General features: G+C 47.6%; 31 non-coding genes across 31 annotated transcripts; all 31 read left to right on the top strand.

Annotated features, from left to right (window-relative positions):
* The first annotated feature begins 813 nt into the window (after positions 1 to 813).
* TRNAI-AAU (transfer RNA isoleucine (anticodon AAU)) lies at positions 814 to 887 on the top strand. The gene has a single exon. It is a non-coding gene; the product is annotated as a tRNA-Ile (tRNA).
* A 129-nt stretch (positions 888 to 1016) lies between these two features.
* TRNAD-GUC (transfer RNA aspartic acid (anticodon GUC)) lies at positions 1017 to 1088 on the top strand. The gene has a single exon. It is a non-coding gene; the product is annotated as a tRNA-Asp (tRNA).
* Positions 1089 to 2729: 1641 nt separating this feature from the next.
* On the top strand, positions 2730 to 2803 carry TRNAI-AAU (transfer RNA isoleucine (anticodon AAU)). Its single transcript has one exon. It is a non-coding gene; the product is annotated as a tRNA-Ile (tRNA).
* Positions 2804 to 2932: 129 nt separating this feature from the next.
* On the top strand, positions 2933 to 3004 carry TRNAD-GUC (transfer RNA aspartic acid (anticodon GUC)). The gene has a single exon. It is a non-coding gene; the product is annotated as a tRNA-Asp (tRNA).
* A 779-nt stretch (positions 3005 to 3783) lies between these two features.
* Positions 3784 to 3857, top strand: TRNAI-AAU (transfer RNA isoleucine (anticodon AAU)). The gene has a single exon. It is a non-coding gene; the product is annotated as a tRNA-Ile (tRNA).
* Positions 3858 to 3986: 129 nt separating this feature from the next.
* TRNAD-GUC (transfer RNA aspartic acid (anticodon GUC)) lies at positions 3987 to 4058 on the top strand. The gene has a single exon. It is a non-coding gene; the product is annotated as a tRNA-Asp (tRNA).
* Positions 4059 to 5268: 1210 nt separating this feature from the next.
* TRNAI-AAU (transfer RNA isoleucine (anticodon AAU)) lies at positions 5269 to 5342 on the top strand. Its single transcript has one exon. It is a non-coding gene; the product is annotated as a tRNA-Ile (tRNA).
* Positions 5343 to 5471: 129 nt separating this feature from the next.
* Positions 5472 to 5543, top strand: TRNAD-GUC (transfer RNA aspartic acid (anticodon GUC)). Its single transcript has one exon. It is a non-coding gene; the product is annotated as a tRNA-Asp (tRNA).
* Positions 5544 to 7184: 1641 nt separating this feature from the next.
* On the top strand, positions 7185 to 7258 carry TRNAI-AAU (transfer RNA isoleucine (anticodon AAU)). Its single transcript has one exon. It is a non-coding gene; the product is annotated as a tRNA-Ile (tRNA).
* Positions 7259 to 7387: 129 nt separating this feature from the next.
* Positions 7388 to 7459, top strand: TRNAD-GUC (transfer RNA aspartic acid (anticodon GUC)). Its single transcript has one exon. It is a non-coding gene; the product is annotated as a tRNA-Asp (tRNA).
* Positions 7460 to 8669: 1210 nt separating this feature from the next.
* Positions 8670 to 8743, top strand: TRNAI-AAU (transfer RNA isoleucine (anticodon AAU)). The gene has a single exon. It is a non-coding gene; the product is annotated as a tRNA-Ile (tRNA).
* Positions 8744 to 8872: 129 nt separating this feature from the next.
* TRNAD-GUC (transfer RNA aspartic acid (anticodon GUC)) lies at positions 8873 to 8944 on the top strand. The gene has a single exon. It is a non-coding gene; the product is annotated as a tRNA-Asp (tRNA).
* A 1210-nt stretch (positions 8945 to 10154) lies between these two features.
* TRNAI-AAU (transfer RNA isoleucine (anticodon AAU)) lies at positions 10155 to 10228 on the top strand. The gene has a single exon. It is a non-coding gene; the product is annotated as a tRNA-Ile (tRNA).
* Positions 10229 to 10357: 129 nt separating this feature from the next.
* TRNAD-GUC (transfer RNA aspartic acid (anticodon GUC)) lies at positions 10358 to 10429 on the top strand. The gene has a single exon. It is a non-coding gene; the product is annotated as a tRNA-Asp (tRNA).
* Positions 10430 to 11639: 1210 nt separating this feature from the next.
* On the top strand, positions 11640 to 11713 carry TRNAI-AAU (transfer RNA isoleucine (anticodon AAU)). Its single transcript has one exon. It is a non-coding gene; the product is annotated as a tRNA-Ile (tRNA).
* A 129-nt stretch (positions 11714 to 11842) lies between these two features.
* Positions 11843 to 11914, top strand: TRNAD-GUC (transfer RNA aspartic acid (anticodon GUC)). The gene has a single exon. It is a non-coding gene; the product is annotated as a tRNA-Asp (tRNA).
* Positions 11915 to 13555: 1641 nt separating this feature from the next.
* TRNAI-AAU (transfer RNA isoleucine (anticodon AAU)) lies at positions 13556 to 13629 on the top strand. The gene has a single exon. It is a non-coding gene; the product is annotated as a tRNA-Ile (tRNA).
* A 129-nt stretch (positions 13630 to 13758) lies between these two features.
* On the top strand, positions 13759 to 13830 carry TRNAD-GUC (transfer RNA aspartic acid (anticodon GUC)). The gene has a single exon. It is a non-coding gene; the product is annotated as a tRNA-Asp (tRNA).
* Positions 13831 to 15040: 1210 nt separating this feature from the next.
* TRNAI-AAU (transfer RNA isoleucine (anticodon AAU)) lies at positions 15041 to 15114 on the top strand. Its single transcript has one exon. It is a non-coding gene; the product is annotated as a tRNA-Ile (tRNA).
* A 129-nt stretch (positions 15115 to 15243) lies between these two features.
* On the top strand, positions 15244 to 15315 carry TRNAD-GUC (transfer RNA aspartic acid (anticodon GUC)). Its single transcript has one exon. It is a non-coding gene; the product is annotated as a tRNA-Asp (tRNA).
* A 1641-nt stretch (positions 15316 to 16956) lies between these two features.
* TRNAI-AAU (transfer RNA isoleucine (anticodon AAU)) lies at positions 16957 to 17030 on the top strand. Its single transcript has one exon. It is a non-coding gene; the product is annotated as a tRNA-Ile (tRNA).
* A 1030-nt stretch (positions 17031 to 18060) lies between these two features.
* Positions 18061 to 18134, top strand: TRNAI-AAU (transfer RNA isoleucine (anticodon AAU)). The gene has a single exon. It is a non-coding gene; the product is annotated as a tRNA-Ile (tRNA).
* Positions 18135 to 18263: 129 nt separating this feature from the next.
* On the top strand, positions 18264 to 18335 carry TRNAD-GUC (transfer RNA aspartic acid (anticodon GUC)). Its single transcript has one exon. It is a non-coding gene; the product is annotated as a tRNA-Asp (tRNA).
* Positions 18336 to 19529: 1194 nt separating this feature from the next.
* Positions 19530 to 19603, top strand: TRNAI-AAU (transfer RNA isoleucine (anticodon AAU)). The gene has a single exon. It is a non-coding gene; the product is annotated as a tRNA-Ile (tRNA).
* A 1411-nt stretch (positions 19604 to 21014) lies between these two features.
* Positions 21015 to 21088, top strand: TRNAI-AAU (transfer RNA isoleucine (anticodon AAU)). The gene has a single exon. It is a non-coding gene; the product is annotated as a tRNA-Ile (tRNA).
* Positions 21089 to 22118: 1030 nt separating this feature from the next.
* TRNAI-AAU (transfer RNA isoleucine (anticodon AAU)) lies at positions 22119 to 22192 on the top strand. Its single transcript has one exon. It is a non-coding gene; the product is annotated as a tRNA-Ile (tRNA).
* A 129-nt stretch (positions 22193 to 22321) lies between these two features.
* TRNAD-GUC (transfer RNA aspartic acid (anticodon GUC)) lies at positions 22322 to 22393 on the top strand. The gene has a single exon. It is a non-coding gene; the product is annotated as a tRNA-Asp (tRNA).
* A 1210-nt stretch (positions 22394 to 23603) lies between these two features.
* Positions 23604 to 23677, top strand: TRNAI-AAU (transfer RNA isoleucine (anticodon AAU)). Its single transcript has one exon. It is a non-coding gene; the product is annotated as a tRNA-Ile (tRNA).
* Positions 23678 to 23806: 129 nt separating this feature from the next.
* On the top strand, positions 23807 to 23878 carry TRNAD-GUC (transfer RNA aspartic acid (anticodon GUC)). Its single transcript has one exon. It is a non-coding gene; the product is annotated as a tRNA-Asp (tRNA).
* Positions 23879 to 26623: 2745 nt separating this feature from the next.
* TRNAI-AAU (transfer RNA isoleucine (anticodon AAU)) lies at positions 26624 to 26697 on the top strand. The gene has a single exon. It is a non-coding gene; the product is annotated as a tRNA-Ile (tRNA).
* Positions 26698 to 26826: 129 nt separating this feature from the next.
* Positions 26827 to 26898, top strand: TRNAD-GUC (transfer RNA aspartic acid (anticodon GUC)). The gene has a single exon. It is a non-coding gene; the product is annotated as a tRNA-Asp (tRNA).
* The last annotated feature ends 264 nt before the right edge of the window (positions 26899 to 27162 follow it).

Below are 27162 nucleotides of genomic sequence, written 5' to 3'. Positions count from 1 at the left end.
CTTTTTCCCAAAGTCATGAGTTAGAAAACTAAGGAAAAAGGAGGTAAAATCCTAGAGGGAGCGTAAGGAACCTTAAAGGTAGAAAGAAACCAAAGTCTTAAGTCTCCAGAGACTCCATGGAAATAAAGATGGAAATTTAAAAAGAGATCTACAAAAAAAGAAGCCATTAAGTTGTTGCACCGAGAGAACCCACACTTATCCTACCTCAGTTTCCTTAAGGTTTAAGCTGAAAAACTCTGTAGATATCCCCAATCCATGGAGCGAATAGGCCGAAACCACATGCCGAAAGGAGTCCGCTGAGATTGGCCAGGGGAAACAAACGTCCGTACGGGAGATGCCCACGGCCAGAGCCTTATCCAATGGATTCCTGACATTAGTTTGCAGCACAGCATATACCAGAGTCAATAACTTGTAAAGTAGACGGTCAGCGACTGATTTCGTCACCTGGGACCCGTTTGCCCAAAGTCATGAGTTAGTTGCAGCTGAAATGCGGACTGCAGCTTTCCCTCAATCACTGGCGCTACAACAAGGCCCCGTGTAGCCCATGCCTAAGGCCTATGGCTTTTAGATTGCAAACTCTTCCAGGTGCCGTGTTATTTCCTATACTTTCTGATTCCTTCTCTTGTGGAATAAAGTTTCGAATACAGTTCCCAGTTCACAGTCAGCCCTAGCACTCGTGATGTCGCCTCTGACAAGGACAGAGAAAGAGACACCCTTCCCTTTCTCCACACTGCTATCAGTACCTATTCTAAGGACTGTGACACATGTGAGATCCCCACTGGTGTCGGCCGGGGCAGCCGACATGCGCAACATGGCCGGTTAGCTCAGCTGGTTAGAGCGTGGTGCTAATAACGCCAAGGTCGCGGGTTCGATCCCCGTACGGGCCAGTCCGTCTCCTCTTTTTTGACCGTACCAGTCTCAAACTCCTTTTTCTCCCTACTGCCTAGATCTGGTGGGTGGAAATTGCTGCTGTCTTCATTTAAGCAGGTTACCGTGATGGCAAGCACCATACCCATTCCTCGTTAGTATAGTGGTGAGTATCCCCGCCTGTCACGCGGGAGACCGGGGTTCGATTCCCCGACGGGGAGGCAATTGTTTTCTTTGTGCACCAAAGAAAACTCAGGAAAAAGGAATCCAAAGTCTTAAGTCTCCAGAGTCTCCAGAGTCTCCATGGAAATAAAGATGGAATTTTAAAAAGAGATTTACAAAAAAAGAAGCCATTAAGTCGTTGCACAGAGAGAACCCACACTTATCCTACCTCAGTTTCCTGAAGGTTTAAGCTGAAAAACTCTGTAGATATCCCCAATCCATGGAGCGAATAGGCCGAAACCACATGCCGAAAGGAGCCCGCTGAGATTGGCCAGGGGAAACAAACGTCCGTACGGGAGATGCCCACGGACAGAGCCTTATTTAATGGATTCCTGACATTAGTTTGCAGCAGAGCATAACGTAGACGTTCAGCGACTGATTTTGTCACCTGGGACCCTTTTTCCCAAAGTCATTAGTTAGAAAACTAAGGAAAAAGGAGCTAAAATCCTAGAGGGAGCGTAAGGAACCTTAAAGGTAGAAAGAAACCAAAGTCTTAAGTCTCCAGAGTCTCCATGGAAATAAAGATGGAATTTTAAAAAGAGATCTACAAAAAAAGAAGCCATTAAGTTGTTGCACAGAGAGAACCCACACTTATCCTACCTCAGTTTCCTGAAGGTTTAAGCTGAAAAACTCTGTAGATATCCCCAATCCATGGAGCGAATAGGCCGAAACCACATGCCGAAAGGAGCCCGCTGAGATTGGCCAGGGGAAACAAACGTCCGTACGGGAGATGCCCACGGACAGAGCCTTATTTAATGGATTCCTGACATTAGTTTGCAGCAGAGCATAACGTAGACGTTCAGCGACTGATTTTGTCACCTGGGACCCTTTTTCCCAAAGTCATGAGTTAGAAAACTAAGGAAAAAGGAGGTAAAATCCTAGAGGGAGCGTAAGGAACCTTAAAGGTAGAAAGAAACCAAAGTCTTAAGTCTCCAGAGACTCCATGGAAATAAAGATGGAAATTTAAAAAGAGATCTACAAAAAAAGAAGCCATTAGGTTGTTGCACCGAGAGAACCCACACTTATCCTACCTCAGTTTCCTTAAGGTTTAAGCTGAAAAACTCTGTAGATATCCCCAATCCATGGAGCGAATAGGCCGAAACCACATGCCGAAAGGAGCCCGCTGAGATTGGCCAGGGGAAACAAACGTCCGTACGGGAGATGCCCACGGCCAGAGCCTTATCCAATGGATTCCTGACATTAGTTTGCAGCACAGCATATACCAGAGTCAATAACTTGTAAAGTAGACGGTCAGCGACTGATTTCGTCACCTGGGACCCGTGTGCCCAAAGTCATGAGTTAGTTGCAGCTGAAATGCGGACTGCAGCTTTCCCTCAATCACTGGCGCTACAACAAGGCCCCGTGTAGCCCATGCCTAAGGCCTATGGCTTTTAGATTGCAAACTCTTCCAGGTGCCGTGTTATTTCCTATACTTTCTGATTCCTTCTCTTGTGGAATAAAGTTTTGAATACAGTTCCCAGTTCACAGTCAGCCCTAGCACTCGTGATGTCGCCTCTGACAAGGACAGAGAAAGAGACACCCTTCCCTTTCTCCACACTGCTATCAGTACCTATTCTAAGGACTGTGACACATGTGAGATCCCCACTGGTGTCGGCCGGGGCAGCCGACATGCGCAACATGGCCGGTTAGCTCAGCTGGTTAGAGCGTGGTGCTAATAACGCCAAGGTCGCGGGTTCGATCCCCGTACGGGCCAGTCCGTCTCCTCTTTTTTGACCGTACCAGTCTCAAACTCCTTTTTCTCCCTACTGCCTAGATCTGGTGGGTGGAAATTGCTGCTGTCTTCATTTAAGCAGGTTACCGTGATGGCAAGCACCATACCCATTCCTCGTTAGTATAGTGGTGAGTATCCCCGCCTGTCACGCGGGAGACCGGGGTTCGATTCCCCGACGGGGAGGCAATTGTTTTCTTTGTGCACCAAAGAAAACTCAGGAAAAAGGAATCCAAAGTCTTAAGTCTCCAGAGTCTCCAGAGTCTCCATGGAAATAAAGATGGAATTTTAAAAAGAGATCTACAAAAAAAGAAGCCATTAAGTCGTTGCACAGAGAGAACCCACACTTATCCTACCTCAGTTTCCTTAAGGTTTAAGCTGAAAAACTCTGTAGATATCCCCAATCCATGGAGCGAATAGGCCGAAACCACATGCCGAAAGGAGCCCGCTGAGATTGGCCAGGGGAAACAAACGTCCGTACGGGAGATGCCCACGGCCAGAGCCTTATCCAATGGATTCCTGACATTAGTTTGCAGCACAGCATATACCAGAGTCAATAACTTGTAAAGTAGACGGTCAGCGACTGATTTTGTCACCTGGGACCTGTGTGCCCAAAGTCATGAGTTAGTTGCAGCTGAAATGCGGACTGCAGCTTTCCCTCAATCACTGGCGCTACAACAAGGCCCCGTGTAGCCCATGCCTAAGGCCTATGGCTTTTAGATTGCAAACTCTTCCAGGTGCCGTGTTATTTCCTATACTTTCTGATTCCTTCTCTTGTGGAATAAAGTTTTGAATACAGTTCCCAGTTCACAGTCAGCCCTAGCACTCGTGATGTCGCCTCTGACAAGGACAGAGAAAGAGACACCCTTCCCTTTCTCCACACTGCTATCAGTACCTATTCTAAGGACTGTGACACATGTGAGATCCCCACTGGTGTCGGCCGGGGCATCCGACATGCGCAACATGGCCGGTTAGCTCAGCTGGTTAGAGCGTGGTGCTAATAACGCCAAGGTCGCGGGTTCGATCCCCGTACGGGCCAGTCCGTCTCCTCTTTTTTGACCGTACCAGTCTCAAACTCCTTTTTCTCCCTACTGCCTAGATCTGGTGGGTGGAAATTGCTGCTGTCTTCATTTAAGCAGGTTACCGTGATGGCAAGCACCATACCCATTCCTCGTTAGTATAGTGGTGAGTATCCCCGCCTGTCACGCGGGAGACCGGGGTTCGATTCCCCGACGGGGAGGCAATTGTTTTCTTTATGCACCAAAGAAAACTCAGGAAAAAGGAATCCAAAGTCTTAAGTCTCCAGAGTCTCCAGAGTCTCCATGGAAATAAAGATGGAATTTTAAAAAGAGATCTACAAAAAAAGAAGCCATTAAGTTGTTGCACAGAGAGAACCCACACTTATCCTACCTCAGTTTCCTGAAGGTTTAAGCTGAAAAACTCTGTAGATATCCCCAATCCATGGAGCGAATAGGCCGAAACCACATGCCGAAAGGAGCCCGCTGAGATTGGCCAGGGGAAACAAACGTCCGTACGGGAGATGCCCACGGACAGAGCCTTATTTAATGGATTCCTGACATTAGTTTGCAGCAGAGCATAACGTAGACGTTCAGCGACTGATTTTGTCACCTGGGACCCTTTTTCCCAAAGTCATGAGTTAGAAAACTAAGGAAAAAGGAGGTAAAATTCTAGAGGGAGCGTAAGGAACCTTAAAGGTAGAAAGAAACCAAAGTCTTAAGTCTCCAGAGACTCCATGGAAATAAAGATGGAAATTTAAAAAGAGATCTACAAAAAAAGAAGCCATTAAGTTGTTGCACCGAGAGAACCCACACTTATCCTACCTCAGTTTCCTTAAGGTTTAAGCTGAAAAACTCTGTAGATATCCCCAATCCATGGAGCGAATAGGCCGAAACCACATGCCGAAAGGAGCCCACTGAGATTGGCCAGGGGAAACAAACGTCCGTACGGGAGATGCCCACGGCCAGAGCCTTATCCAATGGATTCCTGACATTAGTTTGCAGCACAGCATATACCAGAGTCAATAACTTGTAAAGTAGACGGTCAGCGACTGATTTCGTCACCTGGGACCCGTGTGCCCAAAGTCATGAGTTAGTTGCAGCTGAAATGCGGACTGCAGCTTTCCCTCAATCACTGGCGCTACAACAAGGCCCCGTGTAGCCCATGCCTAAGGCCTATGGCTTTTAGATTGCAAACTCTTCCAGGTGCCGTGTTATTTCCTATACTTTCTGATTCCTTCTCTTGTGGAATAAAGTTTCGATTACAGTTCCCAGTTCACAGTCAGCCCTAGCACTCGTGATGTCGCCTCTGACAAGGACAGAGAAAGAGACACCCTTCCCTTTCTCCACACTGCTATCAGTACCTATTCTAAGGACTGGGACACATGTGAGATCCCCACTGGTGTCGGCCGGGGCAGCCGACATGCGCAACATGGCCGGTTAGCTCAGCTGGTTAGAGCGTGGTGCTAATAACGCCAAGGTCGCGGGTTCGATCCCCGTACAGGCCAGTCCGTCTCCTCTTTTTTGACCGTACCAGTCTCAAACTCCTTTTTCTCCCTACTGCCTAGATCTGGTGGGTGGAAATTGCTGCTGTCTTCATTTAAGCAGGTTACCGTGATGGCAAGCACCATACCCATTCCTCGTTAGTATAGTGGTGAGTATCCCCGCCTGTCACGCGGGAGACCGGGGTTCGATTCCCCGACGGGGAGGCAATTGTTTTCTTTGTGCACCAAAGAAAACTCAGGAAAAAGGAATCCAAAGTCTTAAGTCTCCAGAGTCTCCAGAGTCTCCATGGAAATAAAGATGGAATTTTAAAAAGAGATCTACAAAAAAAGAAGCCATTAAGTCGTTGCACAGAGAGAACCCACACTTATCCTACCTCAGTTTCCTGAAGGTTTAAGCTGAAAAACTCTGTAGATATCCCCAATCCATGGAGCGAATAGGCCGAAACCACATGCCGAAAGGAGCCCACTGAGATTGGCCAGGGGAAACAAACGTCCGTACGGGAGATGACCACGGACAGAGCCTTATTTAATGGATTCCTGACATTAGTTTGCAGCAGAGCATAACGTAGACGTTCAGCGACTTATTTTGTCACCTGGGACCCTTTTTCCCAAAGTCATGAGTTAGAAAACTAAGGAAGAAGGAGGTAAAATCCTAGAGGGAGCGTAAGGAACCTTAAAGGTAGAAAGAAACCAAAGTCTTAAGTCTCCAGAGTCTCCATGGAAATAAAGATGGAATTTTAAAAAGAGATCTACAAAAAAAGAAGCCATTAAGTTGTTGCACAGAGAGAACCCACACTTATCCTACCTCAGTTTCCTGAAGGTTTAAGCTGAAAAACTCTGTAGATATCCCCAATCCATGGAGCGAATAGGCCGAAACCACATGCCGAAAGGAGCCCGCTGAGATTGGCCAGGGGAAACAAACGTCCGTACGGGAGATGCCCACGGACAGAGCCTTATTTAATGGATTCCTGACATTAGTTTGCAGCAGAGCATAACGTAGACGTTCAGCGACTGATTTTGTCACCTGGGACCCTTTTTCCCAAAGTCATGAGTTAGAAAACTAAGGAAAAAGGAGGTAAAATCCTAGAGGGAGCGTAAGGAACCTTAAAGGTAGAAAGAAACCAAAGTCTTAAGTCTCCAGAGACTCCATGGAAATAAAGATGGAAATTTAAAAAGAGATCTACAAAAAAAGAAGCCATTAAGTTGTTGCACCGAGAGAACCCACACTTATCCTACCTCAGTTTCCTTAAGGTTTAAGCTGAAAAACTCTGTAGATATCCCCAATCCATGGAGCGAATAGGCCGAAACCACATGCCGAAAGGAGCCCGCTGAGATTGGCCAGGGGAAACAAACGTCCGTACGGGAGATGCCCACGGCCAGAGCCTTATCCAATGGATTCCTGACATTAGTTTGCAGCACAGCATATACCAGAGTCAATAACTTGTAAAGTAGACGGTCAGCGACTGATTTCGTCACCTAGGACCCGTTTGCCCAAAGTCATGAGTTAGTTGCAGCTGAAATGCGGACTGCAGCTTTCCCTCAATCACTGGCGCTACAACAAGGCCCCGTGTAGCCCATGCCTAAGGCCTATGGCTTTTAGATTGCAAACTCTTCCAGGTGCCGTGTTATTTCCTATACTTTCTGCTTCCTTCTCTTGTGGAATAAAGTTTCGAATACAGTTCCCAGTTCACAGTCAGCCCTAGCACTCGTGATGTCGCCTCTGACAAGGACAGAGAAAGAGACACCCTTCCCTTTCTCCACACTGCTATCAGTACCTATTCTAAGGACTGGGACACATGTGAGATCCCCACTGGTGTCGGCCGGGGCAGCCGACATGCGCAACATGGCCGGTTAGCTCAGCTGGTTAGAGCGTGGTGCTAATAACGCCAAGGTCGCGGGTTCGATCCCCGTACGGGCCAGTCCGTCTCCTCTTTTTTGACCGTACCAGTCTCAAACTCCTTTTTCTCCCTACTGCCTAGATCTGGTGGGTGGAAATTGCTGCTGTCTTCATTTAAGCAGGTTACCGTGATGGCAAGCACCATACCCATTCCTCGTTAGTATAGTGGTGAGTATCCCCGCCTGTCACGCGGGAGACCGGGGTTCGATTCCCCGACGGGGAGGCAATTGTTTTCTTTATGCACCAAAGAAAACTCAGGAAAAAGGAATCCAAAGTCTTAAGTCTCCAGAGTCTCCAGAGTCTCCATGGAAATAAAGATGGAATTTTAAAAAGAGATCTACAAAAAAAGAAGCCATTAAGTCGTTGCACAGAGAGAACCCACACTTATCCTACCTCAGTTTCCTGAAGGTTTAAGCTGAAAAACTCTGTAGATATCCCCAATCCATGGAGCGAATAGGCCGAAACCACATGCCGAAAGGAGCCCGCTGAGATTGGCCAGGGGAAACAAACGTCCGTACGGGAGATGCCCACGGACAGAGCCTTATTTAATGGATTCCTGACATTAGTTTGCAGCAGAGCATAACGTAGACGTTCAGCGACTGATTTTGTCACCTGGGACCCTTTTTCCCAAAGTCATGAGTTAGAAAACTAAGGAAAAAGGAGGTAAAATCCTAGAGGGAGCGTAAGGAACCTTAAAGGTAGAAAGAAACCAAAGTCTTAAGTCTCCAGAGACTCCATGGAAATAAAGATGGAAATTTAAAAAGAGATCTACAAAAAAAGAAGCCATTAGGTTGTTGCACCGAGAGAACCCACACTTATCCTACCTCAGTTTCCTTAAGGTTTAAGCTGAAAAACTCTGTAGATATCCCCAATCCATGGAGCGAATAGGCCGAAACCACATGCCGAAAGGAGCCCGCTGAGATTGGCCAGGGGAAACAAACGTCCGTACGGGAGATGCCCACGGCCAGAGCCTTATCCAATGGATTCCTGACATTAGTTTGCAGCACAGCATATACCAGAGTCAATAACTTGTAAAGTAGACGGTCAGCGACTGATTTCGTCACCTGGGACCTGTGTGCCCAAAGTCATGAGTTAGTTGCAGCTGAAATGCGGACTGCAGCTTTCCCTCAATCACTGGCGCTACAACAAGGCCCCGTGTAGCCCATGCCTAAGGCCTATGGCTTTTAGATTGCAAACTCTTCCAGGTGCCGTGTTATTTCCTATACTTTCTGATTCCTTCTCTTGTGGAATAAAGTTTTGAATACAGTTCCCAGTTCACAGTCAGCCCTAGCACTCGTGATGTCGCCTCTGACAAGGACAGAGAAAGAGACACCCTTCCCTTTCTCCACACTGCTATCAGTACCTATTCTAAGGACTGTGACACATGTGAGATCCCCACTGGTGTCGGCCGGGGCAGCCGACATGCGCAACATGGCCGGTTAGCTCAGCTGGTTAGAGCGTGGTGCTAATAACGCCAAGGTCGCGGGTTCGATCCCCGTACGGGCCAGTCCGTCTCCTCTTTTTTGACCGTACCAGTCTCAAACTCCTTTTTCTCCCTACTGCCTAGATCTGGTGGGTGGAAATTGCTGCTGTCTTCATTTAAGCAGGTTACCGTGATGGCAAGCACCATACCCATTCCTCGTTAGTATAGTGGTGAGTATCCCCGCCTGTCACGCGGGAGACCGGGGTTCGATTCCCCGACGGGGAGGCAATTGTTTTCTTTGTGCACCAAAGAAAACTCAGGAAAAAGGAATCCAAAGTCTTAAGTCTCCAGAGTCTCCAGAGTCTCCATGGAAATAAAGATGGAATTTTAAAAAGAGATCTACAAAAAAAGAAGCCATTAAGTCGTTGCACAGAGAGAACCCACACTTATCCTACCTCAGTTTCCTGAAGGTTTAAGCTGAAAAACTCTGTAGATATCCCCAATCCATGGAGCGAATAGGCCGAAACCACATGCCGAAAGGAGCCCGCTGAGATTGGCCAGGGGAAACAAACGTCCGTACGGGAGATGCCCACGGACAGAGCCTTATTTAATGGATTCCTGACATTAGTTTGCAGCAGAGCATAACGTAGACGTTCAGCGACTGATTTTGTCACCTGGGACCCTTTTTCCCAAAGTCATGAGTTAGAAAACTAAGGAAAAAGGAGGTAAAATCCTAGAGGGAGCGTAAGGAACCTTAAAGGTAGAAAGAAACCAAAGTCTTAAGTCTCCAGAGACTCCATGGAAATAAAGATGGAAATTTAAAAAGAGATCTACAAAAAAAGAAGCCATTAAGTTGTTGCACCGAGAGAACCCACACTTATCCTACCTCAGTTTCCTTAAGGTTTAAGCTGAAAAACTCTGTAGATATCCCCAATCCATGGAGCGAATAGGCCGAAACCACATGCCGAAAGGAGCCCGCTGAGATTGGCCAGGGGAAACAAACGTCCGTACGGGAGATGCCCACGGCCAGAGCCTTATCCAATGGATTCCTGACATTAGTTTGCAGCACAGCATATACCAGAGTCAATAACTTGTAAAGTAGACGGTCAGCGACTGATTTCGTCACCTGGGACCCGTTTGCCCAAAGTCATGAGTTAGTTGCAGCTGAAATGCGGACTGCAGCTTTCCCTCAATCACTGGCGCTACAACAAGGCCCCGTGTAGCCCATGCCTAAGGCCTATGGCTTTTAGATTGCAAACTCTTCCAGGTGCCGTGTTATTTCCTTTACTTTCTGATTCCTTCTCTTGTGGAATAAAGTTTCGAATACAGTTCCCAGTTCACAGTCAGCCCTAGCACTCGTGATGTCGCCTCTGACAAGGACAGAGAAAGAGACACCCTTCCCTTTCTCCACACTGCTATCAGTACCTATTCTAAGGACTGTGACACATGTGAGATCCCCACTGGTGTCGGCCGGGGCAGCCGACATGCGCAACATGGCCGGTTAGCTCAGCTGGTTAGAGCGTGGTGCTAATAACGCCAAGGTCGCGGGTTCGATCCCCGTACGGGCCAGTCCGTCTCCTCTTTTTTGACCGTACCAGTCTCAAACTCCTTTTTCTCCCTACTGCCTAGATCTGGTGGGTGGAAATTGCTGCTGTCTTCATTTAAGCAGGTTACCGTGATGGCAAGCACCATACCCATTCCTCGTTAGTATAGTGGTGAGTATCCCCGCCTGTCACGCGGGAGACCGGGGTTCGATTCCCCGACGGGGAGGCAATTGTTTTCTTTGTGCACCAAAGAAAACTCAGGAAAAAGGAATCCAAAGTCTTAAGTCTCCAGAGTCTCCAGAGACTCCATGGAAATAAAGATGGAATTTTAAAAAGAGATCTACAAAAAAAGAAGCCATTAAGTCGTTGCACAGGGAGAACCCACACTTATCCTACCTCAGTTTCCTGAAGGTTTAAGCTGAAAAACTCTGTAGATATCCCCAATCCATGGAGCGAATAGGCCGAAACCACATGCCGAAAGGAGCCCGCTGAGATTGGCCAGGGGAAACAAACGTCCGTACGGGAGATGCCCACGGACAGAGCCTTATTTAATGGATTCCTGACATTAGTTTGCAGCAGAGCATAACGTAGACGTTCAGCGACTGATTTTGTCACCTGGGACCCTTTTTCCCAAAGTCATGAGTTAGAAAACTAAGGAAAAAGGAGGTAAAATCCTAGAGGGAGCGTAAGGAACCTTAAAGGTAGAAAGAAACCAAAGTCTTAAGTCTCCAGAGACTCCATGGAAATAAAGATGGAAATTTAAAAAGAGATCTACAAAAAAAGAAGCCATTAGGTTGTTGCACCGAGAGAACCCACACTTATCCTACCTCAGTTTCCTTAAGGTTTAAGCTGAAAAACTCTGTAGATATCCCCAATCCATGGAGCGAATAGGCCGAAACCACATGCCGAAAGGAGCCCGCTGAGATTGGCCAGGGGAAACAAACGTCCGTACGGGAGATGCCCATGACCAGAGCCTTATCCAATGGATTCCTGACATTAGTTTGCAGCACAGCATATACCAGAGTCAATAACTTGTAAAGTAGACGGTCAGCGACTGATTTCGTCACCTGGGACCTGTGTGCCCAAAGTCATGAGTTAGTTGCAGCTGAAATGCGGACTGCAGCTTTCCCTCAATCACTGGCGCTACAACAAGGCCCCGTGTAGCCCATGCCTAAGGCCTATGGCTTTTAGATTGCAAACTCTTCCAGGTGCCATGTTATTTCCTATACTTTCTGATTCCTTCTCTTGTGGAATAAAGTTTTGAATACAGTTCCCAGTTCACAGTCAGCCCTAGCACTCGTGATGTCGCCTCTGACAAGGACAGAGAAAGAGACACCCTTCCCTTTCTCCACACTGCTATCAGTACCTATTCTAAGGACTGGGACACATGTGAGATCCCCACTGGTGTCGGCCGGGGCAGCCGACATGCGCAACATGGCCGGTTAGCTCAGCTGGTTAGAGCGTGGTGCTAATAACGCCAAGGTCGCGGGTTCGATCCCCGTACGGGCCAGTCCGTCTCCTCTTTTTTGACCGTACCAGTCTCAAACTCCTTTTTCTCCCTACTGCCTAGATCTGGTGGGTGGAAATTGCTGCTGTCTTCATTTAAGCAGGTTACCGTGATGGCAAGCACCATACCCATTCCTCGTTAGTATAGTGGTGAGTATCCCCGCCTGTCACGCGGGAGACCGGGGTTCGATTCCCCGACGGGGAGGCAATTGTTTTCTTTGTGCACCAAAGAAAACTCAGGAAAAAGGAATCCAAAGTCTTAAGTCTCCAGAGTCTCCAGAGTCTCCATGGAAATAAAGATGGAATTTTAAAAAGAGATCTACAAAAAAAGAAGCCATTAAGTCGTTGCACAGAGAGAACCCACACTTATCCTACCTCAGTTTCCTGAAGGTTTAAGCTGAAAAACTCTGTAGATATCCCCAATCCATGGAGCGAATAGGCCGAAACCACATGCCGAAAGGAGCCCGCTGAGATTGGCCAGGGGAAACAAACGTCCGTACGGGAGATGACCACGGACAGAGCCTTATTTAATGGATTCCTGACATTAGTTTGCAGCAGAGCATAACGTAGACGTTCAGCGACTGATTTTGTCACCTGGGACCCTTTTTCCCAAAGTCATGAGTTAGAAAACTAAGGAAAAAGGAGGTAAAATCCTAGAGGGAGCGTAAGGAACCTTAAAGGTAGAAAGAAACCAAAGTCTTAAGTCTCCAGAGTCTCCATGGAAATAAAGATGGAATTTTAAAAAGAGATCTACAAAAAAAGAAGCCATTAAGTTGTTGCACAGAGAGAACCCACACTTATCCTACCTCAGTTTCCTGAAGGTTTAAGCTGAAAAACTCTGTAGATATCCCCAATCCATGGAGCGAATAGGCCGAAACCACATGCCGAAAGGAGCCCGCTGAGATTGGCCAGGGGAAACAAACGTCCGTACGGGAGATGCCCACGGACAGAGCCTTATTTAATGGATTCCTGACATTAGTTTGCAGCAGAGCATAACGTAGACGTTCAGCGACTGATTTTGTCACCTGGGACCCTTTTTCCCAAAGTCATGAGTTAGAAAACTAAGGAAAAAGGAGGTAAAATCCTAGAGGGAGCGTAAGGAACCTTAAAGGTAGAAAGAAACCAAAGTCTTAAGTCTCCAGAGACTCCATGGAAATAAAGATGGAAATTTAAAAAGAGATCTACAAAAAAAGAAGCCATTAAGTTGTTGCACCGAGAGAACCCACACTTATCCTACCTCAGTTTCCTTAAGGTTTAAGCTGAAAAACTCTGTAGATATCCCCAATCCATGGAGCGAATAGGCCGAAACCACATGCCGAAAGGAGCCCGCTGAGATTGGCCAGGGGAAACAAACGTCCGTACGGGAGATGCCCACGGCCAGAGCCTTATCCAATGGATTCCTGACATTAGTTTGCAGCACAGCATATACCAGAGTCAATAACTTGTAAAGTAGACGGTCAGCGACTGATTTCGTCACCTGGGACCCGTTTGCCCAAAGTCATGAGTTAGTTGCAGCTGAAATGCGGACTGCAGCTTTCCCTCAATCACTGGCGCTACAACAAGGCCCCGTGTAGCCCATGCCTAAGGCCTATGGCTTTTAGATTGCAAACTCTTCCAGGTGCCGTGTTATTTCCTATACTTTCTGCTTCCTTCTCTTGTGGAATAAAGTTTCGAATACAGTTCCCAGTTCACAGTCAGCCCTAGCACTCGTGATGTCGCCTCTGACAAGGACAGAGAAAGAGACACCCTTCCCTTTCTCCACACTGCTATCAGTACCTATTCTAAGGACTGGGACACATGTGAGATCCCCACTGGTGTCGGCCGGGGCAGCCGACATGCGCAACATGGCCGGTTAGCTCAGCTGGTTAGAGCGTGGTGCTAATAACGCCAAGGTCGCGGGTTCGATCCCCGTACGGGCCAGTCCGTCTCCTCTTTTTTGACCGTACCAGTCTCAAACTCCTTTTTCTCCCTACTGCCTAGATCTGGTGGGTGGAAATTGCTGCTGTCTTCATTTAAGCAGGTTACCGTGATGGCAAGCACCATACCCATTCCTCGTTAGTATAGTGGTGAGTATCCCCGCCTGTCACGCGGGAGACCGGGGTTCGATTCCCCGACGGGGAGGCAATTGTTTTCTTTATGCACCAAAGAAAACTCAGGAAAAAGGAATCCAAAGTCTTAAGTCTCCAGAGTCTCCAGAGTCTCCATGGAAATAAAGATGGAATTTTAAAAAGAGATCTACAAAAAAAGAAGCCATTAAGTCGTTGCACAGAGAGAACCCACACTTATCCTACCTCAGTTTCCTGAAGGTTTAAGCTGAAAAACTCTGTAGATATCCCCAATCCATGGAGCGAATAGGCCGAAACCACATGCCGAAAGGAGCCCGCTGAGATTGGCCAGGGGAAACAAACGTCCGTACGGGAGATGCCCACGGACAGAGCCTTATTTAATGGATTCCTGACATTAGTTTGCAGCAGAGCATAACGTAGACGTTCAGCGACTGATTTTGTCACCTGGGACCCTTTTTCCCAAAGTCATGAGTTAGAAAACTAAGGAAAAAGGAGGTAAAATCCTAGAGGGAGCGTAAGGAACCTTAAAGGTAGAAAGAAACCAAAGTCTTAAGTCTCCAGAGACTCCATGGAAATAAAGATGGAAATTTAAAAAGAGATCTACAAAAAATGAAGCCATTAGGTTGTTGCACCGAGAGAACCCACACTTATCCTACCTCAGTTTCCTTAAGGTTTAAGCTGAAAAACTCTGTAGATATCCCCAATCCATGGAGCGAATAGGCCGAAACCACATGCCGAAAGGAGCCCGCTGAGATTGGCCAGGGGAAACAAACGTCCGTACGGGAGATGCCCACGGCCAGAGCCTTATCCAATGGATTCCTGACATTAGTTTGCAGCACAGCATATACCAGAGTCAATAACTTGTAAAGTAGACGGTCAGCGACTGATTTCGTCACCTGGGACCTGTGTGCCCAAAGTCATGAGTTAGTTGCAGCTGAAATGCGGACTGCAGCTTTCCCTCAATCACTGGCGCTACAACAAGGCCCCGTGTAGCCCATGCCTAAGGCCTATGGCTTTTAGATTGCAAACTCTTCCAGGTGCCGTGTTATTTCCTATACTTTCTGATTCCTTCTCTTGTGGAATAAAGTTTTGAATACAGTTCCCAGTTCACAGTCAGCCCTAGCACTCGTGATGTCGCCTCTGACAAGGACAGAGAAAGAGACACCCTTCCCTTTCTCCACACTGCTATCAGTACCTATTCTAAGGACTGTGACACATGTGAGATCCCCACTGGTGTCGGCCGGGGCAGCCGACATGCGCAACATGGCCGGTTAGCTCAGCTGGTTAGAGCGTGGTGCTAATAACGCCAAGGTCGCGGGTTCGATCCCCGTACGGGCCAGTCCGTCTCCTCTTTTTTGACCGTACCAGTCTCAAACTCCTTTTTCTCCCTACTGCCTAGATCTGGTGGGTGGAAATTGCTGCTGTCTTCATTTAAGCAGGTTACCGTGATGGCAAGCACCATACCCATTCCTCGTTAGTATAGTGGTGAGTATCCCCGCCTGTCACGCGGGAAACCGGGGTTCGATTCCCCGACGGGGAGGCAATTGTTTTCTTTGTGCACCAAAGAAAACTCAGGAAAAAGGAATCCAAAGTCTTAAGTCTCCAGAGTCTCCAGAGTCTCCATGGAAATAAAGATGGAATTTTAAAAAGAGATTTACAAAAAAAGAAGCCATTAAGTCGTTGCACAGAGAGAACCCACACTTATCCTACCTCAGTTTCCTGAAGGTTTAAGCTGAAAAACTCTGTAGATATCCCCAATCCATGGAGCGAATAGGCCGAAACCACATGCCGAAAGGAGCCCGCTGAGATTGGCCAGGGGAAACAAACGTCCGTACGGGAGATGCCCACGGACAGAGCCTTATTTAATGGATTCCTGACATTAGTTTGCAGCAGAGCATAACGTAGACGTTCAGCGACTGATTTTGTCACCTGGGACCCTTTTTCCCAAAGTCATTAGTTAGAAAACTAAGGAAAAAGGAGGTAAAATCCTAGAGGGAGCGTAAGGAACCTTAAAGGTAGAAAGAAACCAAAGTCTTAAGTCTCCAGAGTCTCCATGGAAATAAAGATGGAATTTTAAAAAGAGATCTACAAAAAAAGAAGCCATTAAGTTGTTGCACAGAGAGAACCCACACTTATCCTACCTCAGTTTCCTGAAGGTTTAAGCTGAAAAACTCTGTAGATATCCCCAATCCATGGAGCGAATAGGCCGAAACCACATGCCGAAAGGAGCCCGCTGAGATTGGCCAGGGGAAACAAACGTCCGTACGGGAGATGCCCACGGACAGAGCCTTATTTAATGGATTCCTGACATTAGTTTGCAGCAGAGCATAACATAGACGTTCAGCGACTGATTTTGTCACCTGGGACCCTTTTTCCCAAAGTCATGAGTTAGAAAACTAAGGAAAAAGGAGGTAAAATCCTAGAGGGAGCGTAAGGAACCTTAAAGGTAGAAAGAAACCAAAGTCTTAAGTCTCCAGAGACTCCATGGAAATAAAGATGGAAATTTAAAAAGAGATCTACAAAAAAAGAAGCCATTAAGTTGTTGCACCGAGAGAACCCACACTTATCCTACCTCAGTTTCCTTAAGGTTTAAGCTGAAAAACTCTGTAGATATCCCCAATCCATGGAGCGAATAGGCCGAAACCACATGCCGAAAGGAGCCCGCTGAGATTGGCCAGGGGAAACAAACGTCCGTACGGGAGATGCCCACGGCCAGAGCCTTATCCAATGGATTCCTGACATTAGTTTGCAGCACAGCATATACCAGAGTCAATAACTTGTAAAGTAGACGGTCAGCGACTGATTTCGTCACCTGGGACCCGTTTGCCCAAAGTCATGAGTTAGTTGCAGCTGAAATGCGGACTGCAGCTTTCCCTCAATCACTGGCGCTACAACAAGGCCCCGTGTAGCCCATGCCTAAGGCCTATGGCTTTTAGATTGCAAACTCTTCCAGGTGCCGTGTTATTTCCTATACTTTCTGATTCCTTCTCTTGTGGAATAAAGTTTCGAATACAGTTCCCAGTTCAAAGTCATCCCTAGCACTCGTGATGTCGCCTCTGACAAGGACAGAGAAAGAGACACCCTTCCCTTTCTCCACACTGCTATCAGTACCTATTCTAAGGACTGGGACACATGTGAGATCCCCACTGGTGTCGGCCGGGGCAGCCGACATGCGCAACATGGCCGGTTAGCTCAGCTGGTTAGAGCGTGGTGCTAATAACGCCAAGGTCGCGGGTTCGATCCCCGTACGGGCCAGTCCGTCTCCTCTTTTTTGACCGTACCAGTCTCAAACTCCTTTTTCTCCCTACTGCTCTGCCCACATGCCGAAAGGAGCCCGCTGAGATTGGCCAGGGGAAACAAACGTCCGTACGGGAGATGCCCACGGACAGAGCCTTATTTAATGGATTCCTGACATTAGTTTGCAGCAGAGCATAACGTAGACGTTCAGCGACTGATTTTGTCACCTGGGACCCTTTTTCCCAAAGTCATGAGTTAGAAAACTAAGGAAAAAGGAGGTAAAATCCTAGAGGGAGCGTAAGGAACCTTAAAGGTAGAAAGAAACCAAAGTCTTAAGTCTCCAGAGACTCCATGGAAATAAAGATGGAAATTTAAAAAGAGATCTACAAAAAAAGAAGCCATTAAGTTGTTGCACCGAGAGAACCCACACTTATCCTACCTCAGTTTCCTTAAGGTTTAAGCTGAAAAACTCTGTAGATATCCCCAATCCATGGAGCGAATAGGCCGAAACCACATGCCGAATGGAGCCCGCTGAGATTGGCCAGGGGAAACAAACGTCCGTATGGGAGATGCCCACGGCCAGAGCCTTATCCAATGGATTCCTGACATTAGTTTGCAGCACAGCATATACCAGAGTCAATAACTTGTAAAGTAGACGGTCAGCGACTGATTTCGTCACCTGGGACCCGTTTGCCCAAAGTCATGAGTTAGTTGCAGCTGAAATGCGGACTGCAGCTTTCCCTCAATCACTGGCGCTACAACAAGGCCCCGTGTAGCCCATGCCTAAGGCCTATGGCTTTTAGATTGCAAACTCTTCCAGGTGCCGTGTTATTTCCTATACTTTCTGATTCCTTCTCTTGTGGAATAAAGTTTCGAATACAGTTCCCAGTTCACAGTCAGCCCTAGCACTCGTGATGTCGCCTCTGACAAGGACAGAGAAAGAGACACCCTTCCCTTTCTCCACACTGCTATCAGTACCTATTCTAAGGACTGGGACACATGTGAGATCCCCACTGGTGTCGGCCGGGGCAGCCGACATGCGCAGCATGGCCGGTTAGCTCAGCTGGTTAGAGCGTGGTGCTAATAACGCCAAGGTCGCGGGTTCGATCCCCGTACGGGCCAGTCCGTCTCCTCTTTTTTGACCGTACCAGTCTCAAACTCCTTTTTCTCCCTACTGCCTAGATCTGGTGGGTGGAAATTGCTGCTGTCTTCATTTAAGCAGGTTACCGTGATGGCAAGCACCATACCCATTCCTCGTTAGTATAGTGGTGAGTATCCCCGCCTGTCACGCGGGAGACCGGGGTTCGATTCCCCGACGGGGAGGCAATTGTTTTCTTTGTGCACCAAAGAAAACTCAGGAAAAAGGAGTCTTAAGTCTCCAGAGTCTCCATGGAAATAAAGATGGAATTTTAAAAAGAGATCTACAAAAAAAGAAGCCATTAAGTCGTTGCACAGAGAGAACCCACACTTATCCTACCTCAGTTTCCTGAAGGTTTAAGCTGAAAAACTCTGTAGATATCCCCAATCCATGGAGCGAATAGGCCGAAACCACATGCCGAAAGGAGCCCGCTGAGATTGGCCAGGGGAAACAAACGTCCGTATGGGAGATGCCCACGGACAGAGCCTTATTTAATGGATTCCTGACATTAGTTTGCAGCAGAGCATAACGTAGACGTTCAGCGACTGATTTTGTCACCTGGGACCCGTTTTCCCAAAGTCATGAGTTAGAAAACTAAGGAAAAAGGAGGTAAAATCCTAGAGAGAGCGTCAGGAACCTTAAAGGTAGAAAGAAACCAAAGTCTTAAGTCTCCAGAGACTCCATGGAAATAAAGATGGAAATTTAAAAAGAGATCTACAAAAAAAGAAGCCATTAAGTCGTTGCACCGAGAGAACCCACACTTATCCTACCTCAGTTTCCTTAAGGTTTAAGCTGAAAAACTCTGTAGATATCCCCAATCCATGGAGCGAATAGGCCGAAACCACATGCCGAAAGGAGCCCGCTGAGATTGGCCAGGGGAAACAAACGTCCGTACGGGAGATGCCCACGGCCAGAGCCTTATCCAATGGATTCCTGACATTAGTTTGCAGCACAGCATATACCAGAGTCAATAACTTGTAAAGTAGACGGTCAGCGACTGATTTCGTCACCTGGGACCCGTTTGCCCAAAGTCATGAGTTAGTTGCAGCTGAAATGCGGACTGCAGCTTTCCCTCAATCACTGGCGCTACAACAAGGCCCCGTGTAGCCCATGCCTAAGGCCTATGGCTTTTAGATTGCAAACTCTTCCAGGTGCCGTGTTATTTCCTATACTTTCTGATTCCTTCTCTTGTGGAATAAAGTTTCGAATACAGTTCCCAGTTCACAGTCAGCCCTAGCACTCGTGATGTCGCCTCTGACAAGGACAGAGAAAGAGACACCCTTCCCTTTCTCCACACTGCTATCAGTACCTATTCTAAGGACTGGGACACATGTGAGATCCCCACTGGTGTCGGCCGGGGCAGCCGACATGCGCAACATGGCCGGTTAGCTCAGCTGGTTAGAGCGTGGTGCTAATAACGCCAAGGTCGCGGGTTCGATCCCCGTACGGGCCAGTCCGTCTCCTCTTTTTTGACCGTACCAGTCTCAAACTCCTTTTTCTCCCTACTGCCTAGATCTGGTGGGTGGAAATTGCTGCTGTCTTCATTTAAGCAGGTTACCGTGATGGCAAGCACCATACCCATTCCTCGTTAGTATAGTGGTGAGTATCCCCGCCTGTCACGCGAGAGACCGGGGTTCGATTCCCCGACGGGGAGGCAATTGTTTTCTTTGTGCACCAAAGAAAACTCAGGAAAAAGGAATCCAAAGTCTTAAGTCTCCAGAGTCTCCAGAGTCTCCATGGAAATAAAGATGGAATTTTAAAAAGAGATCTACAAAAAAAGAAGCCATTAAGTCGTTGCACAGAGAGAACCCACACTTATCCTACCTCAGTTTCCTGAAGGTTTAAGCTGAAAAACTCTGTAGATATCCCCAATCCATGGAGCGAATAGGCCGAAACCACATGCCGAAAGGAGCCCGCTGAGATTGGCCAGGGGAAACAAACGTCCGTACGGGAGATGCCCACGGACAGAGCCTTATTTAATGGATTCCTGACATTAGTTTGCAGCAGAGCATAACGTAGACGTTCAGCGACTGATTTTGTCACCTGGGACCCTTTTTCCCAAAGTCATGAGTTAGAAAACTAAGGAAAAAGGAGGTAAAATCCTAGAGGGAGCGTAAGGAACCTTAAAGGTAGAAAGAAACCAAAGTCTTAAGTCTCCAGAGACTCCATGGAAATAAAGATGGAAATTTAAAAAGAGATCTACAAAAAAAGAAGCCATTAAGTTGTTGCACCGAGAGAACCCACACTTATCCTACCTCAGTTTCCTTAAGGTTTAAGCTGAAAAACTCTGTAGATATCCCCAATCCATGGAGCGAATAGGCCGAAACCACATGCCGAAAGGAGCCCGCTGAGATTGGCCAGGGGAAACAAACGTCCGTACGGGAGATGCCCATGGCCAGAGCCTTATCCAATGGATTCCTGACATTAGTTTGCAGCACAGCATATACCAGAGTCAATAACTTGTAAAGTAGACGGTCAGCGACTGATTTCGTCACCTGGGACCCGTTTGCCCAAAGTCATGAGTTAGTTGCAGCTGAAATGCGGACTGCAGCTTTCCCTCAATCACTGGCGCTACAACAAGGCCCCGTGTAGCCCATGCCTAAGGCCTATGGCTTTTAGATTGCAAACTCTTCCAGGTGCCGTGTTATTTCCTATACTTTCTGATTCCTTCTCTTGTGGAATAAAGTTTCGAATACAGTTCCCAGTTCAAAGTCAGCCCTAGCACTCGTGATGTCGCCTCTGACAAGGACAGAGAAAGAGACACCCTTCCCTTTCTCCACACTGCTATCAGTACCTATTCTAAGGACTGGGACACATGTGAGATCCCCACTGGTGTCGGCCGGGGCAGCCGACATGCGCAACATGGCCGGTTAGCTCAGCTGGTTAGAGCGTGGTGCTAATAACGCCAAGGTCGCGGGTTCGATCCCCGTACGGGCCAGTCCGTCTCCTCTTTTTTGACCGTACCAGTCTCAAACTCCTTTTTCTCCCTACTGCTCTGCCCACATGCCGAAAGGAGCCCGCTGAGATTGGCCAGGGGAAACAAACGTCCGTACGGGAGATGCCCACGGACAGAGCCTTATTTAATGGATTCCTGACATTAGTTTGCAGCAGAGCATAACGTAGACGTTCAGCGACTGATTTTGTCACCTGGGACCCTTTTTCCCAAAGTCATGAGTTAGAAAACTAAGGAAAAAGGAGGTAAAATCCTAGAGGGAGCGTAAGGAACCTTAAAGGTAGAAAGAAACCAAAGTCTTAAGTCTCCAGAGACTCCATGGAAATAAAGATGGAAATTTAAAAAGAGATCTACAAAAAAAGAAGCCATTAAGTTGTTGCACCGAGAGAACCCACACTTATCCTACCTCAGTTTCCTTAAGGTTTAAGCTGAAAAACTCTGTAGATATCCCCAATCCATGGAGCGAATAGGCCGAAACCACATGCCGAAAGGAGCCCGCTGAGATTGGCCAGGGGAAACAAACGTCCGTACGGGAGATGCCCACGGCCAGAGCCTTATCCAATGGATTCCTGACATTAGTTTGCAGCACAGCATATACCAGAGTCAATAACTTGTAAAGTAGACGGTCAGCGACTGATTTCGTCACCTGGGACCCGTTTGCCCAAAGTCATGAGTTAGTTGCAGCTGAAATGCGGACTGCAGCTTTCCCTCAATCACTGGCGCTACAACAAGGCCCCGTGTAGCCCATGCCTAAGGCCTATGGCTTTTAGATTGCAAACTCTTCCAGGTGCCGTGTTATTTCCTATACTTTCTGCTTCCTTCTCTTGTGGAATAAAGTTTCGAATACAGTTCCCAGTTCACAGTCAGCCCTAGCACTCGTGATGTCGCCTCTGACAAGGACAGAGAAAGAGACACCCTTCCCTTTCTCCACACTGCTATCAGTACCTATTCTAAGGACTGGGACACATGTGAGATCCCCACTGGTGTCGGCCGGGGCAGCCGACATGCGCAACATGGCCGGTTAGCTCAGCTGGTTAGAGCGTGGTGCTAATAACGCCAAGGTCGCGGGTTCGATCCCCGTACGGGCCAGTCCGTCTCCTCTTTTTTGACCGTACCAGTCTCAAACTCCTTTTTCTCCCTACTGCCTAGATCTGGTGGGTGGAAATTGCTGCTGTCTTCATTTAAGCAGGTTACCGTGATGGCAAGCACCATACCCATTCCTCGTTAGTATAGTGGTGAGTATCCCCGCCTGTCACGCGGGAGACCGGGGTTCGATTCCCCGACGGGGAGGCAATTGTTTTCTTTATGCACCAAAGAAAACTCAGGAAAAAGGAATCCAAAGTCTTAAGTCTCCAGAGTCTCCAGAGTCTCCATGGAAATAAAGATGGAATTTTAAAAAGAGATCTACAAAAAAAGAAGCCATTAAGTCGTTGCACAGAGAGAACCCACACTTATCCTACCTCAGTTTCCTGAAGGTTTAAGCTGAAAAACTCTGTAGATATCCCCAATCCATGGAGCGAATAGGCCGAAACCACATGCCGAAAGGAGCCCGCTGAGATTGGCCAGGGGAAACAAACGTCCGTACGGGAGATGCCCACGGACAGAGCCTTATTTAATGGATTCCTGACATTAGTTTGCAGCAGAGCATAACGTAGACGTTCAGCGACTGATTTTGTCACCTGGGACCCTTTTTCCCAAAGTCATGAGTTAGAAAACTAAGGAAAAAGGAGGTAAAATCCTAGAGGGAGCGTAAGGAACCTTAAAGGTAGAAAGAAACCAAAGTCTTAAGTCTCCAGAGACTCCATGGAAATAAAGATGGAAATTTAAAAAGAGATCTACAAAAAATGAAGCCATTAGGTTGTTGCACCGAGAGAACCCACACTTATCCTACCTCAGTTTCCTTAAGGTTTAAGCTGAAAAACTCTGTAGATATCCCCAATCCATGGAGCGAATAGGCCGAAACCACATGCCGAAAGGAGCCCGCTGAGATTGGCCAGGGGAAACAAACGTCCGTACGGGAGATGCCCACGGCCAGAGCCTTATCCAATGGATTCCTGACATTAGTTTGCAGCACAGCATATACCAGAGTCAATAACTTGTAAAGTAGACGGTCAGCGACTGATTTCGTCACCTGGGACCTGTGTGCCCAAAGTCATGAGTTAGTTGCAGCTGAAATGCGGACTGCAGCTTTCCCTCAATCACTGGCGCTACAACAAGGCCCCGTGTAGCCCATGCCTAAGGCCTATGGCTTTTAGATTGCAAACTCTTCCAGGTGCCGTGTTATTTCCTATACTTTCTGATTCCTTCTCTTGTGGAATAAAGTTTTGAATACAGTTCCCAGTTCACAGTCAGCCCTAGCACTCGTGATGTCGCCTCTGACAAGGACAGAGAAAGAGACACCCTTCCCTTTCTCCACACTGCTATCAGTACCTATTCTAAGGACTGTGACACATGTGAGATCCCCACTGGTGTCGGCCGGGGCAGCCGACATGCGCAACATGGCCGGTTAGCTCAGCTGGTTAGAGCGTGGTGCTAATAACGCCAAGGTCGCGGGTTCGATCCCCGTACGGGCCAGTCCGTCTCCTCTTTTTTGACCGTACCAGTCTCAAACTCCTTTTTCTCCCTACTGCCTAGATCTGGTGGGTGGAAATTGCTGCTGTCTTCATTTAAGCAGGTTACCGTGATGGCAAGCACCATACCCATTCCTCGTTAGTATAGTGGTGAGTATCCCCGCCTGTCACGCGGGAAACCGGGGTTCGATTCCCCGACGGGGAGGCAATTGTTTTCTTTGTGCACCAAAGAAAACTCAGGAAAAAGGAATCCAAAGTCTTAAGTCTCCAGAGTCTCCAGAGTCTCCATGGAAATAAAGATGGAATTTTAAAAAGAGATTTACAAAAAAAGAAGCCATTAAGTCGTTGCACAGAGAGAACCCACACTTATCCTACCTCAGTTTCCTGAAGGTTTAAGCTGAAAAACTCTGTAGATATCCCCAATCCATGGAGCGAATAGGCCGAAACCACATGCCGAAAGGAGCCCGCTGAGATTGGCCAGGGGAAACAAACGTCCGTACGGGAGATGCCCACGGACAGAGCCTTATTTAATGGATTCCTGACATTAGTTTGCAGCAGAGCATAACGTAGACGTTCAGCGACTGATTTTGTCACCTGGGACCCTTTTTCCCAAAGTCATTAGTTAGAAAACTAAGGAAAAAGGAGGTAAAATCCTAGAGGGAGCGTAAGGAACCTTAAAGGTAGAAAGAAACCAAAGTCTTAAGTCTCCAGAGTCTCCATGGAAATAAAGATGGAATTTTAAAAAGAGATCTACAAAAAAAGAAGCCATTAAGTTGTTGCACAGAGAGAACCCACACTTATCCTACCTCAGTTTCCTGAAGGTTTAAGCTGAAAAACTCTGTAGATATCCCCAATCCATGGAGCGAATAGGCCGAAACCACATGCCGAAAGGAGCCCGCTGAGATTGGCCAGGGGAAACAAACGTCCGTACGGGAGATGCCCACGGACAGAGCCTTATTTAATGGATTCCTGACATTAGTTTGCAGCAGAGCATAACATAGACGTTCAGCGACTGATTTTGTCACCTGGGACCCTTTTTCCCAAAGTCATGAGTTAGAAAACTAAGGAAAAAGGAGGTAAAATCCTAGAGGGAGCGTAAGGAACCTTAAAGGTAGAAAGAAACCAAAGTCTTAAGTCTCCAGAGACTCCATGGAAATAAAGATGGAAATTTAAAAAGAGATCTACAAAAAAAGAAGCCATTAAGTTGTTGCACCGAGAGAACCCACACTTATCCTACCTCAGTTTCCTTAAGGTTTAAGCTGAAAAACTCTGTAGATATCCCCAATCCATGGAGCGAATAGGCCGAAACCACATGCCGAAAGGAGCCCGCTGAGATTGGCCAGGGGAAACAAACGTCCGTACGGGAGATGCCCACGGCCAGAGCCTTATCCAATGGATTCCTGACATTAGTTTGCAGCACAGCATATACCAGAGTCAATAACTTGTAAAGTAGACGGTCAGCGACTGATTTCGTCACCTGGGACCCGTTTGCCCAAAGTCATGAGTTAGTTGCAGCTGAAATGCGGACTGCAGCTTTCCCTCAATCACTGGCGCTACAACAAGGCCCCGTGTAGCCCATGCCTAAGGCCTATGGCTTTTAGATTGCAAACTCTTCCAGGTGCCGTGTTATTTCCTATACTTTCTGATTCCTTCTCTTGTGGAATAAAGTTTCGAATACAGTTCCCAGTTCAAAGTCATCCCTAGCACTCGTGATGTCGCCTCTGACAAGGACAGAGAAAGAGACACCCTTCCCTTTCTCCACACTGCTATCAGTACCTATTCTAAGGACTGGGACACATGGGAGATCCCCACTGGTGTCGGCCGGGGCAGCCGACATGCGCAACATGGGTGGTTAGCTCAGCTGGTTAGAGCGTGGTGCTAATAACGCCAAGGTCGCGGGTTCGATCCCCGTACAGGCCAGTCCGTCTCCTCTTTTTTGACCGTACCAGTCTCAAACTCCTTTTTCTCCCTACTGCTCTGCCCACATGCCGAAAGGAGCCCGCTGAGATTGGCCAGGGGAAACAAACGTCCGTACGGGAGATGCCCACGGACAGAGCCTTATTTAATGGATTCCTGACATTAGTTTGCAGCAGAGCATAACGTAGACGTTCAGCGACTGATTTTGTCACCTGGGACCCTTTTTCCCAAAGTCATGAGTTAGAAAACTAAGGAAAAAGGAGGTAAAATCCTAGAGGGAGCGTAAGGAACCTTAAAGGTAGAAAGAAACCAAAGTCTTAAGTCTCCAGAGACTCCATGGAAATAAAGATGGAAATTTAAAAAGAGATCTACAAAAAAAGAAGCCATTAAGTTGTTGCACCGAGAGAACCCACACTTATCCTACCTCAGTTTCCTTAAGGTTTAAGCTGAAAAACTCTGTAGATATCCCCAATCCATGGAGCGAATAGGCCGAAACCACATGCCGAATGGAGCCCGCTGAGATTGGCCAGGGGAAACAAACGTCCGTATGGGAGATGCCCACGGCCAGAGCCTTATCCAATGGATTCCTGACATTAGTTTGCAGCACAGCATATACCAGAGTCAATAACTTGTAAAGTAGACGGTCAGCGACTGATTTCGTCACCTGGGACCCGTTTGCCCAAAGTCATGAGTTAGTTGCAGCTGAAATGCGGACTGCAGCTTTCCCTCAATCACTGGCGCTACAACAAGGCCCCGTGTAGCCCATGCCTAAGGCCTATGGCTTTTAGATTGCAAACTCTTCCAGGTGCCGTGTTATTTCCTATACTTTCTGATTCCTTCTCTTGTGGAATAAAGTTTCGAATACAGTTCCCAGTTCACAGTCAGCCCTAGCACTCGTGATGTCGCCTCTGACAAGGACAGAGAAAGAGACACCCTTCCCTTTCTCCACACTGCTATCAGTACCTATTCTAAGGACTGGGACACATGTGAGATCCCCACTGGTGTCGGCCGGGGCAGCCGACATGCGCAGCATGGCCGGTTAGCTCAGCTGGTTAGAGCGTGGTGCTAATAACGCCAAGGTCGCGGGTTCGATCCCCGTACGGGCCAGTCCGTCTCCTCTTTTTTGACCGTACCAGTCTCAAACTCCTTTTTCTCCCTACTGCCTAGATCTGGTGGGTGGAAATTGCTGCTGTCTTCATTTAAGCAGGTTACCGTGATGGCAAGCACCATACCCATTCCTCGTTAGTATAGTGGTGAGTATCCCCGCCTGTCACGCGGGAGACCGGGGTTCGATTCCCCGACGGGGAGGCAATTGTTTTCTTTGTGCACCAAAGAAAACTCAGGAAAAAGGAGTCTTAAGTCTCCAGAGTCTCCATGGAAATAAAGATGGAATTTTAAAAAGAGATCTACAAAAAAAGAAGCCATTAAGTCGTTGCACAGAGAGAACCCACACTTATCCTACCTCAGTTTCCTGAAGGTTTAAGCTGAAAAACTCTGTAGATATCCCCAATCCATGGAGCGAATAGGCCGAAACCACATGCCGAAAGGAGCCCGCTGAGATTGGCCAGGGGA

This window comes from Hyla sarda, unplaced genomic scaffold, assembly GCF_029499605.1.
Source record: "Hyla sarda isolate aHylSar1 unplaced genomic scaffold, aHylSar1.hap1 scaffold_884, whole genome shotgun sequence".
NCBI lineage: Eukaryota > Metazoa > Chordata > Amphibia > Anura > Hylidae > Hyla > Hyla sarda.
The sequence above is the reverse complement of the archived record's forward strand: the minus strand, read 5'-3'. Positions and strand labels throughout refer to the sequence as shown.